The sequence below is a fragment of the Lissotriton vulgaris genome, chromosome 2_1, assembly GCF_964263255.1.
Source record: "Lissotriton vulgaris chromosome 2_1, aLisVul1.2, whole genome shotgun sequence".
Taxonomy (NCBI): domain Eukaryota; kingdom Metazoa; phylum Chordata; class Amphibia; order Caudata; family Salamandridae; genus Lissotriton; species Lissotriton vulgaris.
The window spans coordinates 1,871,362,119-1,871,377,222 of record NC_141687.1 but is presented as its reverse complement, the minus strand read 5'-3'; the positions used below and the strand labels follow the sequence as shown (position 1 = coordinate 1,871,377,222).

General features: G+C 50.8%; 1 protein-coding gene across 6 annotated transcripts in view; it reads left to right on the top strand.

Annotated features, from left to right (window-relative positions):
- The window catches only part of MEF2A (myocyte enhancer factor 2A), a 500,550-nt gene that overhangs the window by 132,964 nt on the left and 352,482 nt on the right, over positions 1-15,104 (top strand). The window lies entirely within an intron of this gene.

The following is a 15,104-nucleotide window of genomic DNA, read 5'->3' as shown; positions in this document are numbered from 1 at the left end:
GAAGGTTGAAAAATGTGAAATTTACGAAGAAAGGAACTGGCAGATAAATGAGAACTACTGCCAAACATGATTAATTTTTAGCATTAGGCAGTCATTACCAATTTTCCAATATGTCTTGTGTTTAAAACCAGTCAAGCTTCAAAATGAACGGTTAGACTCCATTTTGCTCCACAAGCTGCTGCCTCACCACACCGAGGGGGAATTCTTTTGTGCTTCTTGCTAGTTTTAATGCACTTACACCCAACACCACACTGACAGGATCCAACACCCTACTCTGAAACTCATTTTGCTCCACAAGCTGCTGCCTCACCACTCAACACTGAGGGGGCATTCTTCTGTGCGTCTTGCAAGTTTTCATGCACTTCCACCCAACACCACACTGACAGGATCCAACACCCCACTCTGAAACTCACGCAGTCCTGCAATCCAGACTTGCATGCTTGCTCCTCAACTCCCGCTCCCTCGCCAAACACAATCTGAAACCTCCTGCATGACAGCGGACCTGACCTATTTTTTTTCCCTACGTAAACCTGGCTGAACCCTGCTTCCCCACCTAACCTCTCCAAAGTCATCCGCCCTGGCTACAAGATTTTCAGGCATGATCGACTTTACAAGCAAGGAGGCTGAATCGCCATCAGCCACAAGAACATGATCAATTGGATCACCTCCTGCACGGACTCCCTGAGACCCCCCAAACACAACAATACAAGAACACTCAGACCCTAGATCACTTTGCACATACGGAGGGATTCAGACTGATGAAATGATGCTTCAAACAACTGGAGTGCACATGGAGAATCAGCCAGGACAGTGCAGATAGAAGCACATTCAGATCCGTCCTTAGATGCTACCACCAAATCTGCCGTTCTGACAGACCGCATCGAAGCCAGAGGACTGTAACCCAGCATTGCAAGGCTCCCAATCTTTCTGAATGCCTCCACCTATTCCACGACTTTCCCAGATGCTTGGAAACACGCAATTGTCCTCCCATTGCAGAAGAGACCCGCTGTGGAATTTTCCATGCTTGCCAACTACAAGCTGATCTCCCTGCTACCATTCCCGGCCAAGGTCTTAGAGAAAATCCTCAGCAGACACCTCACCAACCCAACTATAGAATGGAAACTGCCCTCATTACTATCACAGATTGCATCTGCATGGCTCTGGACAGAGGAGACCCTGCAGCACCCATCCTCCTGGACCTCTCCACAGTATTTGACACTGTCTCCCACTCCATCTTCATCCAACACCTACACAACATCAGAATTCAAGGACACACACACTGGATCTGCTCCTTCCTGACTGGAAGGACCCAGTCAGTCAGCCTGATACTGTACATCTTCGACACCCATGACCACCTCTGCGGAGTTCCGCAACCCACTACTCATTCAAAGAACCTTGGACAGCATACTCAACATTACTTGCCAAGTCCCTGCTGTCACTGCTTCATGCTTCTATATCCTGAAGATACTGAGAGAGATTTTCAAACTGGTTCCAGTAATTACCCCGAAAACCCTCATTCACGTCATTGTCATCAAAATGAATTACAATAACACCCTCTATGGCTGGATCTGTAAAAAACTCCCCAAAAGGCTGCTGGCAATTCAGAACTTGGCGGCAAGAGTCACTCTCGACCTCCCATGTCGCACTTGCATTACACCATCCCTTAAGGAGCTCCACAGGCTCCCCATTAGCAAAGAGCACAATTTAAATTCCTCACCTGCACGTTCAAGGCACTACATAACACTGGTCCAGCATGCCTCATCAATCGTATCAGTTTTCACAAACCTTCCAAACCTCTCCACTCATTAGGACTTCCCTTTGTAGAAATCCCATGCATATTTAAAACCATATCCAGTAGTCGAGCCTTCTACAACCCTTCTAAAGCATGAAACAATTTGCCCCTACACATAAGAGCCTGCTCCTCAGTTATGGAATTCCGCAATAAGCTGAAGGCCTGGCTTTTTGAATAGTTCCACTAGGGTCTAGGTGTGCCTAAACTCACACGTGCTCAGTACCAAGATACCCTGCTGGGTTATAGTGTCCTCTAATAATCTGCTTCACATAATAATTTGACTTTTAGATTGGAAGTGTGGCTATTGGCTTGTACAGTAATCCCTATATAAAGCCAGTTACTGTTCAATGTAATAATCCCAGGTAGTTAACTCATTCTTCCAAGAAAGCTGGTATGTCCTTCTGGTCTTACTGTAAACTGAGTTTTGAGTTGTTTAATAATTAAACTTTGTCAAGTTGGTACCACAAACGCATGTGTACAGCCTGTTCACGGTTTCTGCCTAACCCCTCCCCTGCATGGAGTCTGAGCACGCACCACTGTCCTGCTAGACAAAGCCAATAATAATTGAATTCATGCACACTTTACTCACTATGAATTTATTCTTACCTATTGGAGATTTGCACCATTTTTTAATACATTGGATTATGCTGTCTGCTTTTTCTTTTTTAAGTTTTCAGCATTGAGTCGTCTTCTAGTTATTCACTCTTACTTTCTTGGCTGGCAATATTGCAGTCCGTTAATATATGGTGTGAGTGGTCTGTTAATGGCTTTAGGCACAGAAGAATAGCGTGCTCCAAACTCTATTTTAGAGCACAGCCCTATTGCCCGCTTAAACTCTTTATTTTTCCAAAGGAAACAGTGCAGCCGATAGGTAAAGTCTGTGTGCTATCGGAGAGCTAGCAAGAGAGCTTTTTTTTATACACGCATACACGCACCGTAGAGGGGGTGTCTTCTGTTATCTCCATGCTGCTCCAATCCAGTCAATGCGCAGTTCACCACGTGCTCTTAGCTGTCGACACAAACAATTAAGCCAAATGGAAGCTATGGGGTGAATCGTTTCAGTGTTCTTTTAATGCGAGAACATTACTGCAGCAGGTGAGCCAGACCCGATCTGTACACAGCCAAAGTGTGTTCTTTTTTTGCTCATAGTCTACATTCCTGTGTGAGCGATTATTTCCCAGTCATCATTGTTACTCTTGGCTGTTAATTGCACATCAGTTTAAACTAGTAGAGCATTCTGGGTCAAATGATTGCCACTACTGTCTGCTCAGTACATGTCAATTAGCCTTTTGTTGGCTTAAAATGTTCCAGAATCACCTAATTAACTTAAGGAAGTTCTGCTGGCGCCACCTGAAAGCCAATCTGATGATCAGAGCCTTATTCATCTTCGCATGTGCCCTTTTTAGGTCGAGCCTGTAACAGCGCGCATGTGCTGTTCTGGCGAAGACTTTATGTAAGGGCTCTCAGAAATCGATCAAACGCTCCCGTGTGTGCTTGTAGTTTTGGCCCAGGCTATTGGCCTTTGAAGAGCGTCTTTTTATCAAAGACAGCACGCAATTGGCCAAAGCCTCTTTTTGTCCCACCCATGTGCATGCCCACGGCCTAATGCTTGCAGTTACACGCAACAGCAGCATATGTTTCCGATTATTGTGCCCAGACACAGGTGCGATAATTGGAAACATATACTGCTTCTCGCAACCACTCGCACACACCAGCAGCTCCTGCATCTCGGGGGCGACGTGTTTTAAAATATCAAGCCCTGGTGCTCGCTCTTGCGCGCACAATTCGTGGGCTTGTTTTTTTTTTACATTGCTGATTATCACAGCGGCGTTCTTTTGCCTGTGCAGAAAAGCAGCCTGCAATTTGTCATACCCCTGAACAAGTGACGTGTTTGTGCTTAGAGCTGGGAGGCTCAGGTGCGCCCTGTGATTTGCCCAGGTGCCTCCCGTGCTCGCCCACCTGAGCACAATATCGGCATTAAAAGCTGCCTAGCGCACTCTGTTTTAACCAAGAGTTGAACATCCATCTCTGTACCTGCAGCGATCTGTCCCATTCTGCACATCTGCTCCGCGCTGGCTCCGGATGGGCCCCTTATCATATTAAGCCAGATTACACAGTGAGCAATGGAAACTGTATTTCCACCGTTCATCAGAGTCAGCGTATGCAATCCCAGAAAGCCTCTTCTCAGCATGGCGGAAGGCTCCAATTACCCTCCGCCGAGTGACCAATTACTGCTGGGCTGCATTACAAGGCGGCAGCCCCCGTTGGTGCCCTCCCTGTGCCCTGCTCCACCACTGAAGCATATTACAGGCTTCGGGGGCAAGAGAGGCCCTCTCTACCTTCAGGAAGAGTTGAAACGAGCCTGCGCGTGGGGGAGAGCATGGGGCCGATGGAAGGCGGTCGCCTAGTATACTACCAGCTAAGAGGCTCTAGATTTTCCCTATAAGCATCACATTTTTTCATATCACTCTATAACCATTTGTTTAGCATTTTCTGTGCCATGGATGTGACTCGTTGGCAAGTCATATGTATGGGGCAAAATTAGTTGTTGTTCAGAGGTGAGACACGCTTGGTATATATGGATCCAGAAATGTGCTTTTAGAGAGCATGGTTCCTGGTGAAACATGCCCTTTCTGGTGGGCGGTGTTACCAATCTCCTGCAAGGGGTCTGTCACGTTTCTGGGTGCTCAGGGAGTAACAACAGTGTCCATCCTACTACTCTTTGGGAATGGGTTGGGCTAGGTTATGGGAAGTCATCTTGTGCCATGGAGAAAAGAAGAGGAATAGTAGTGACTACAGAGGACAGGTTGTTCCCCACTTTGATGTTAGATAGGTGAGGAGAATGTGCCTCACTCGCAAATATATTTGTTTAGAGATGGCTAAGCGGGGACCATACAATTGGAAGACACCTAGAATGGAAGGCAGTAGTAGAGGACGTGCAAACCCATGGAACAAAAGTACAGAAGAAGGCATAAAAGACAAGCCAAATGGAAATGCATGCACAGAACAAACGAGATTCATTGTGTATACCTGTGGAAGGGCAAATGTTAGTTAAACTTTACAGAAAACTGTGCACAAATCATCCATGGACTGCCAACCACGCTTTTTCCTCCTCAGGCATGCAATCCCTGTCCAAGTTTTTGGGTCTAATGGAGATTGCAGTTGGGGGTCTTGGTGAATAGGACGAGGTCTGTTAGAGAGGCGGTGAATTTTATGTATGTTGTACAGTAACAAGTAACCCAATGAATAATGCGAGGGACGAAGAAAATAGCTACAGCCTCAGCCTAGCACAGAAAGGACTGCCTGGTAGGGCAGTGCCGGAGAATTGCAGGGAGCAGACTTGGCATGCAACAATGGAGGAATAAGGGATGATTTAAGGTGGAGGCCTCAAGAGCTAAAATGAACCTAGAAAGTGGCGTCCGGATAAAAACAATGGGATCCCATTAGGAATTGTTACTGAAATAGCCAATAGGTCTTGCCTTTGGGAACTTATAAGTGTTTAGCCATGCAACAGTGATGTTGTGGCACCAAGGATATTGTGCTGGATAACTAAACGCTTATAAGGTCCCAAAGACGAGACCTATTGGCTATGCCAATGCTTGTTAGTAAAGCTACAGTCTTAAAATCTTATTTGAACAATATTGTCTTAGGCCGCTATAAGATTCGGTATTTAGGCATCAATAGGCAATTGGTTATTGGGAGTATACAATAAAATCTCAATACACATAAATTGCATATAGTGGTATAGTGAAATGCACCTAGTGTTCAGTTTGCTCTTAGTGCAGAGCAATTGGCACTTGTCCCTTACCACTTTCCAGTCTGTTGCAGGTTTGTGATTTCAGATATTGGGGTTTTATTTGGCCGAAGGGGGCAGGCTGTTTTCAGAGACACTTGATGTAGTTTGAATTTTGGAGAACCTCCATCAGGTCGCACACCCTGTACTCTGAGCCCCTTGAACCCTCACCTCCTCGGCCCAGACTCTTCGTGGTAGCAGCATTAGTAGGTTTTGGGTGGAGTAGCTGCACCCACGAGTAACGCCTACTAGTAAATAAGTCCCAGTGCCAAGGTGCAGATGGTGGGTCCTTCGTAGTTGTTTTTTTGTATGCTTTAAATTGTACAGCTCTTTATAAACATTGTATTTACGAAAAGGTTCACAAGCATTGGAGTGTATGCACGCCGGAAATACTCTGCAAACAAAGCGATTCACATGTTAAAGTCGCACTTTGCAATTCTGACTGCCTTTTCAGTTGTGACAATAGCAATTGCAAGATTCGAGAATGAATGTTACTCAAAGAGTATAATAGACCAATCCTTCCACATACTCTGCAAATTCATTTGTGTCCCGGATCCCTCGCACAATGAGAGCCTTGTTTGATAGTCTCTTAACCCTCTGTGCTTAGTTGGTTTGCTCCGGAGTACCTCTGCACTCTCCCCAATGAAATGCTCCTTTTAGAATATTATATATTGAAAAGAGATGTTGAAGAAGTACTGGAGACTATGCAGTTGTGGCTATAGTTTCTCTCTGTAGAAAAAAAACTAGTGTATCTTTCTCTTTCTGGATTTCATGGTTCAAGATTAATCTTTAACATTTGGAGCCTTACTTCCACAATTGCGATGAGCGACTTTTGTGAACCCACACTTCTAGCTTCCTCTGCATCACAAGTTTCTTCCTATTCAATTTTACTTCTGTATTCCTGACTCATAGCAGCAGCTAGTCTGCATTGGCTGAATGGGCTGCGGACGAGGGCAAACTAATGATGTTTAATGACTTGCAATTGGCATATGTTCTATTGCCGAAGCACTTTCTCGTCTACTTGCGACCTACTGCTGAAGGTGCGTAACTGAATGTGCTTTGCGCCATGGAGTCACCGGAACATTGTGGGACAAATGGGCTACGTATATATGTTTGTCCCCAATTGCTGTTGGTGACCCCATTAGAAAAACTTGACTGATCGTACCCCATTGGAAAACACGTGCTACAGACATGTTCTGGTGTTTGTGGAAATATCAGATTGAAATGAATACAGTATTGTTACCTCCACTGCATCTAATTTACACCTAAAAGGATCAAACGTGTACTCCGAGGCAGCTGCGGAGTGCCCCAGATGGGGCGAAGTGGGGGCAGACTTCCATTGTTGTCTGGTCCTCCACATCAATTACTGGGTATTAGTCTACAGTCCTACAATAAGTCTCCTATGCTACGGCTCATGATCTGTCCTCTACATAGCTCAAGTACCTATTAGGCTAGTTTCCCAGAACCAATGCTACCAAAGGAACTGGCAGATTAATAGATCTGCAGTTAGTACTGGCCAAGCACCATATATCGGACTTGAAAGTGCCCTAGGGGCCCCCTAGATACTCCGCTGGGTGGCTGAACTTATGAATGGTCAAACTAGGAGCTGTTAGACCTACAAAAAGAGGTTCATCCTTCAGATGCTTTGCTTTTTACATGGGTACACTGAATCTGTATTTAAGAGGTTTGCGAGTAATGTGCTTAGTATGTATGTATGTGTACCATTTTCTGTATTTGCCTGATGCGCTTAATCACAAAACAATAAAAACAATTTTACCAAAAAACAAAAACTCCTTTTCAGTTGCTCAGAAAACCCTGTATCATGGTGAACTCCTTGGCTACGGACACATCTTAAGAAAAGAAAGAAAAAAAGGTTGAAGTACTGGAGAGAAGGGGTTAGAGCAAGAGAATTTGAGCTCCATAGTAAGATAGGAACAATATGATCGTCACAAGGTGGGAACAAGTTTGAAGGTTAAAGTGGGAGATAGAGTAAGAGCCCGTTTCATGAGTCTCACTGGGCTCTCTTCATTAAAGCTCATTATTGCAAACCTCACAAAGTGATCAAAGTATTCCTAGGAGATGTTAAATCGAATAATGGAAATATATATAACTTCAGTAGATACGTCGTCCAAATTAATGTTCGCATTGTTTCTTCTTGGGGTCTTTCTGATTGGTTTCTCTTTTCTTTTCTCTAGGTGGAACCATGTGTCTGTTTTCTTGTTATCTTGTGTTGTCTTATGATGATCTTCTGTAGAAGACGGGTAGTATTTGGTTGATTTGCTCCGGAGTTCTTTAGAACTCTCCATAATTAGATGTTCCTTTTAGAACGCTGTGGATTGAAATGTGAAGCTTGGTAATGCTGTATCGGAGACTCTGCGGTTGTTGCTAAAGTGTCTATCTAGAGCTAACCTATTTTGCTTTTATGGAATCCATGGTTCAAGTTTCATCTTTACCTTTCCTAACCTTCCTTCCACACCCATCTTCTCAGGTCAATGAAATGCAAATATGTTTCTTACCGAGGCATATCTTAGCAAAGTTGTATATAGTTTTTATTTTTGTATGTAGCCTTTCAAGACTGTGCTCTATGGGTGACTCGTATATCTCCTAGTGATGTTATGAAAATAGAACTATACTACCCTTTCCTAACCAATGCCAGTCCATTTCAAGCATTGTCTTCTGCATCTCACACTCCAAGACCAATGAACATACAGCGCAGTGCAGGTCATATTTTTTGGGGCAACGAATCATTTGATTCTTTATAATGTGCAATGTGTCTGAAGAATGTGAGTTATAGAGTATTGGATACATCCAGAGAGAATTTAAGGATGTTATATAGTGCTTTTATGATTTTTTTTTTTTTTTTTTAAATATTTTTTATTGCAGTCATGCCTGTACAGGCTCATACATGTGCAAGTAGTTTCATAAAAAATGAGCAGATACACAATATTAATTGGTGGTCAGTACACAGCCGTTATGCCCACAACCCGGGGGTCGGGCGGCGATGATATCTCTGCTCTCACATGCCCGACGTCCAGATCAAAGGAGTAATCGGTGTCCGGATCGTGTGCATGACTACTTTTACAGTCCTACTTAACTTATGCGCTAACCCCCAACTCCCCCCCCCCCCCCCCTGCGCAAAACCCTAGAACTCCCCCCCCTTATCCCACCCCATTCACCACCACCCATCTAAAGCACTCATAGCGATCGTCCCTGGAGTACCAGTGCCTGTTCTCCTGTGTACCTGACGCTCTCGGGGTCTCAGCTAGTCTCTGTCTCCCTTCCTGCCTCGGGGGCCTCTTCCTCCTCATCTGCCTCGTTGTCCCGGAGTGCCTGTACCATTACTTCCCAAGAGGTCGCCGGGTCTGCCGCTGTCTGGCTAGGGGACCTGCGCGCAATCTGGTATCTATACGAGCTGTCAGCCGCCGCCCACTTCAAGAATTCCTGCCGCCACCTCCGCGGAGTTGGCCCCATCCTCGCCTTCCAGTTCCTAGTGATCTCCCTCTTAGCCACCATCAGTCCCATATCAATGAACTTGCTCGTGAGTTTGTTTTTGGGGGTATGGGGAAACCAGTGCAGGATGCATTCCGCTGGTCCATAGTCTATGGTCCTTTCAGTTACCTCGTTCAGCACCATCCCTATTTCCTGCCAATAACTCCGCAGGGCCGGGCACGCCCACAGCATGTGCACTAATTCGGCCCCCTCATCTAGGCATCGGGGACAGGACGCTGTTTCCGCACCAAAATATCGCCTGATTCTACCCGGGGTCATATATGCCCTATGTAATATGTAGTAGTGGATTAGTTGGAATCTAGAGTTTCTTGTGCTGTTGCGGGCCCTTCGGACCAGCTGTGCCCATGTCGTGTCTGGCATGTCCTTACCCAGATCCGCCTCCCACTTGGCTTTCAGAGATGCAAGAGGAGGAATATTCTCTCTTAACATCCGATTGTAAAGGCACGTTACTGCCTTGAGTGTTCCCGCCGCCATCATAGTGTACTGACACGCTGCCGCCGTCTCGGGCTCCTCAAGCCCCGTGCCCCAGTGGGCCTGCATTGCCCTGGTTACCGCCGCGTGAAGCAAAAACCCCCCTCTTGGGATGTCAAAGCGCTCCATTAACTCCTGAAACGGGAGCAGCGCGCCGTTTTCGTACAGGTCCCCCACTACTTGTACTCCCGCTTCTTCCCAGCCTTGCAGACGTGACCAGTCCCCGCCATGCGGTAGGGCTGTTAACATGCCCAGAGGGATCTCCGGTGCGTACGGGCGCCGAATTCCGGCTCTCCTCTGCGCCCGGTTCCAGCATTGGCGGTACGTGCGCTGCTCCAGCGATAAGTCCCTATTGTCCAGCCGCTGTTGGAGAGTGATATAAGCCAGGACGTGCCTGGGCGTTCCCCGCAAGATGTCATCCTCCGGACCCCGAAACACCCTTGCCACCTCCTGCGTGAAGACCTGCAGTTGGGCCGCTAGGTAATAAAGCTCGAAGTCCGGGACCGCTAATCCCCCCTCATCTTTCGGGCGAGAGAGCGTGGCTAGCGCCACTCTACACCGTCCCGCTCCCCAAATGAAAGTCGTGATCAGAGATTTAAGTAGTCTAAAGAAGGAGCCAGGTAGCCAGATCGGGAGCGTCCGGAAATAATATAATAATCTTGGCAGTGCAACCATTTTCAGCAAGGAAATCCGGCCAGCCACCGATAGCGGCAATGTGGCCCAGAAGGTCATGCAGCTCCTCAAGCCACGCACACAGCGCTCCAGGTTGCCCTCTAGCAAGTCTTCCGTCTTATGGTAAATTTGGACCCCCAGGTACTTAATACAGGCAGGCTCCCAAGCCACTTCCGATCGGTGGTGTGGCTGGGCAGCGCCCTCCCGCAGTGGGAACAAGCACGTCTTGGGCCAGTTAACTTTCAGGCCCGACATCTCTCCGAAACTCTCTAGCAGCGCTTCCGCTCCCTGCAAGTCCTCAACGCCGTCCTGGAGGAATAGCAGTAGATCATCGGCATACAGCGAGATGAAATGTTGCCCGTCTCGGGCCTGCACTCCCCGGAAGTGCCGCCCAGTCCGGGCCTGAGCCGCCAGCGGTTCTATAGCCAGTGCAAATAGCAACGGCGAGAGAGAGCAACCCTGTCGAGTGCCTCGTTCAACCGGGTATCGGAGGGACACAGTTGAGCCCACCCGTACTCTCGCTATTGCCTCCGCATAAAGGACCTTCGTCCAATGAATATAGCCGGTCCCCAGCCCGAACCGTTCCATTACTGCATAGAGGTAGTCCCACTCCAGACTGTCGAAGGCTTTTTCAATGTCAACCGAAAGGATCAGTTCCGTCCCAGCTCCACTGCGCAATCCGTCCATGAGGCGGACAAGCCTTCTGATGTTGATTGTGGTGTTGCGCGTTGGTATAAAGCCATTCTGGTCCTCGTGCACGAGGTCCGTCATATGTGGCAGGAGCCTCGCTGCTAATATGGAGCTCAGGATCTTATAGTCTGTAGTGAGCATGGAGAGTGGACGATAGGACGCCGGGTCACTACTCTCCCTACCGGGCTTCAGCAGTGGGACCACCAATGCCTCCCGCATTGACTGCGGTAAGTGGCCCGCTGCCTTGGCCTCTTTATAGACGGTCAACAGTCTTGGGGCCAGGATATCTAGATATTTGCCATAGAATTCTATGGGGAGCCCGTCTATTCCCGGCGACTTGTTTCGTGCCATGCGTCGCACCGCCGACCTGATCTCCCCTAACTCAATGTCCGAGCCCAGGTCGTTCGCCTGCTCTGCCTCTAGTCGTCGCAATGGTAGACCCGTCAAGAAGGGTTCTGCTAGACCCGGCCGGTCTCCTGGGGCACTCTTATATAGGCCCTCGTAATACTCCCGGAAGCCGTCAACTATGCCCAACTGAGTGTGCTGTACTACACCCGACGTACCCCTCAGTTGGAGTATGGGAGTGTACCGTCTAGTGGGGTTCGAAAGCCACGCCAGAAGCGTGCCCGCCTTGTCGCCGTCCACATGGGAACGCAGCACATACCTCTTGAAGTCAAAGGCTCGAAGCCTCTCCACCTCGACTGCCACCGCCTCCCTAGCTGCACAGAGTGTCTCCTGAAGTTCAGGGTGTCCGGGCCGTTCCCTTTCCGCTTCTCTCAGCCTAGTATCCGCCTTATCCAGATCGCCCAGCAACACTTTTCGCACCCCTACATAGTCTCTGATGCAGATACCCCTCACCACTACCTTAAAGGCGTTCCATTCCATCGCCCTGGAGGACGCCGTCCCTTCATTTACCGCGAAATATGAGGCCACCCCCTCCGCCACGGCCGCCTCTAATAGGGCGTCTTCTAAGGTCTCAGGCCGTAGTTTCCAGATCGGGATCCTGGGTTTCTCCGCCACCCAAGCCAGCCGGATCAGGAGTGGATTATGGTCAGAGATCGTTCTCGACAGGTACTCCGATCCCGTGACGCATGGGAGCACCCCCCGGGAGCAGAGTATCGTGTCCAATCGGACATGCAAGTCGTGCAGTCCGGAGAAGAATGAGTAATCTCGGTCCGCCGGGTGTTGCCCTCTCCAGACATCCGTCAGTTCCCAACTCTCTTGCCACTCCCTCCTACCTCTAGAGAGCCTGTGTACCGGGGAATCGTGTAGGGGGGGATGGGACCTATCCAACGAGGGGTCCGCAATGGAATTGAAGTCACCCCCCAGCAGGACCGGGCCCGCCAGTGCGTGTGCCAGCGTTCCAGATAGTGCCGTGAGGAAGGCCAGCTGGTCCGAATTCGGGGCATAAATGCTAGCTAAGACCACATCTCTACCTTCCAGCTTCCCTTCCGCCACCACATACCTCCCTTCCTGGTCCACCCATTGGCGCGTGAGCTGGAAAGGTGTGCCTGCTCTAATCCAGATTAGTACCCCCCCTAGCATATGCAGAGTAGCTGGTATGAAAAACCTGTCCCCGCCACCTTCGCTGCAGCGCTGCCCCCTCCTGCCGTGTAAGATGCGTCTCCTGCAGCATGGCGATGTGCACTCCCCTCCGCACTAAATAGGCATGTACCTTGTGTCTGCGCTGCATGGTGTGTAGGCCCCGCACATTCCAGGTAATACAGTTCAAGTTATTCACATTAGCCATTGTCCCAGCGATCTGGTCGACACATTTCCTCCAGTTCCCGCCCTTCAATGGTGGTGGTGTCCCCCCTTAACAAAACAAAACTATTCAGCAGGCCTACCCGTGGTGTACCCAGGGTCAATGACTTCAAAAAGGTTAAACAATCCCCAACTGTGGAACCCCCCCCTCCCCCAGAACAGGCCCCAATACCAAGATATCAGTCCCCATCCAAACTCCCACACCTGAATGACCCAGGTCCTAACTACACAGCCGTAGCCGTGGGTGCCTTAAGGGCCTACGGAGTGCGGCCTCGGCCAGAGGGGGGCTACGCCGCCCAGCTCCTCGCTCCCTCCCCAATTCCCCATGTCCTTCCTGCCACGAGTGCCCCGGTGTGCCCCGGCGCCCGCTATAGACCCAGGCATGTGTCTCCCTCCCAGCTTTCCAAACATTACCCATAGTCTTCTGCCAGCAGTTCAGACATTCAGGATCTCGTCCGCCGTCTGCGGTGTCACCAGCGGCCCTCCAGCCCGATGAATCCCAGAAAGGTCCGATTCTGAGCCTGAGGCCGATAGAAGAGTGTCCGAGTCCATGGCCCCCCCAGAACCGGGGCCCTCCGCTCGACTCAGCTTTCCCACTTCCAGTAGTGCGGCCTGCCGTTCTGCCTCAGTCTGGGAGGCCGTCGGTCCCATCTTCCCCTGCCCTCGTTTCCTCAGCCTCCTCGACTTCCGCTGCCGCTGCGGCGATCGCTCTCGCTCCTTCTCCCGCTCCTCCTGTGCTCTGGCGCCGTCCGTCCCAGCTTTGTATGTCTCCCACCAGTCCCAGGCCTCTGCTGATGTGTTAAAGAAGCTCGCCTTGTCGTCCACCACCACTCGGAGCCTGGCTGGGAAAAGCAACGAGTAGGCTATCCCCTCATTCCGCAGTTCCTTTTTGATGGTAAGGAAGGAGGCCCGCTGCTTCTGTGTCTCGAAGGTGAAATCCGGAAAAAGCGTGACCCTGCTGTTCGCAATCTGGAAGGGGCCATCCTCCCGAGCTTTCCGCAGGAGCAAGTCTCTATCCTTGTGATGAAGCAACTTGGCTATGATCGGTCTGGGTGGAAGTCCGGGCTTGGGAGGCCCCGAGGGGACTCTATGCGCACGCTCCAGTGTGAAGAATGACGAGAGCCCTTCCGGCGCCACCACCGTTTTCAGCCATTCCTCCATGTAGGCAACCATGTCCCTCGCCCCCTCCGTCTCCGGTACGCCTACGATCCGTACATTGCTGCGCCGGCTTCTATTTTCCGCGTCCTCCGCCCGCCTTTCCAGGGTGTTTATGCGGTCCAGGGCGTCCGTTAGCTTCCCCTCCATCACCTTGTGAGCCGGCGCCAGGTCCTTGATCACCGTTTCAGCGTCCTTGACCCTGTCTTTCAATTTATCGTGATCCGCCCGGAGCAAGCCCAGTCCCGACGCCACTTGCGCAATATCGTTGTGGAGTGCGTCTCGAGTGGCCATAATGGCTTCCAGTATCCGGTCCTGTAACCGCTGCAGGTCCGTCTGCCCGGTGGGGCCTCCCTCCGCCGCTTCAGATGGCACTGCCTCCTCCGCCTTGGTCCTCGGCTTCCCCATTGTGGCTGACTTCGTCCTGTTGGGCCTGCCCGGTTGGCTGAGACCCCCCCGGGTCACGGCCTCGCGGCCTGTCTCTGTGCGCAATGGGGTCGCGCTTTCTCAGATGTCGCACCCCAGCAGTGGCGCCTGTCGTGGTTCTCGGCCCCCCGGGGGCCGTGGATGATTTTACTCTCTTCCCTCGGGCCTCAGCCACGTGGCCGGCTCCTGTGCGCCACGGGATCCCACTGCTCTGCTGCGGCTCTCCAGAAGCGGCGCCTGCTGTGCAGCCCGCCCCCCGGGGGGACTATGGTGTACCGTCTTCCCTCACCTGGGCTAGCGGCGCAAGTGTGGCGCGCTATCGGGAGTTTGGCGCCGCCGGGGGACCTCCGCTGGCCTGTAGGGCGTCTCCGCTATGCCTCCAACCACCAATCGCACTTTCGTGGCGGGGGGGCGACGAGAAAAAGGAGGTGGGGGGCGGGGGGGCCCCAGGCCGTGCTACAGTAGGTCCCGTTCCTCGTGGCCCACCTCTCAGGGCTGCCCCCGCTCACCCGCCGTCAAGTCCGGTGCCCAGGGCTGGGCCGTAGTCCGTCGCTCCGCTCTCCTGGCTAATGGAGCCGCCTGGGAGCTCTGCTTGCAGTGGCGTACCTGGCGGCCCTTTCTTCTAGCGGTCGCGGTCGCCGCGCACCGCAGCCGAGGGTCAAGGAGCTCCTCCCGCTGCGGGGGGTATCGCCGTCGGGATCGTCCGAGACGGCGGCCGCGCCCCCACCGTGTGCTTCGGGTGTGTGGACCGCAGCGCAGCCCTCGGTCAGTTAAGGCTCCGTCGCGGCCGCCATCTTGCTCGCCACCGTCTCTCCCTTCACTTAGGCGGTC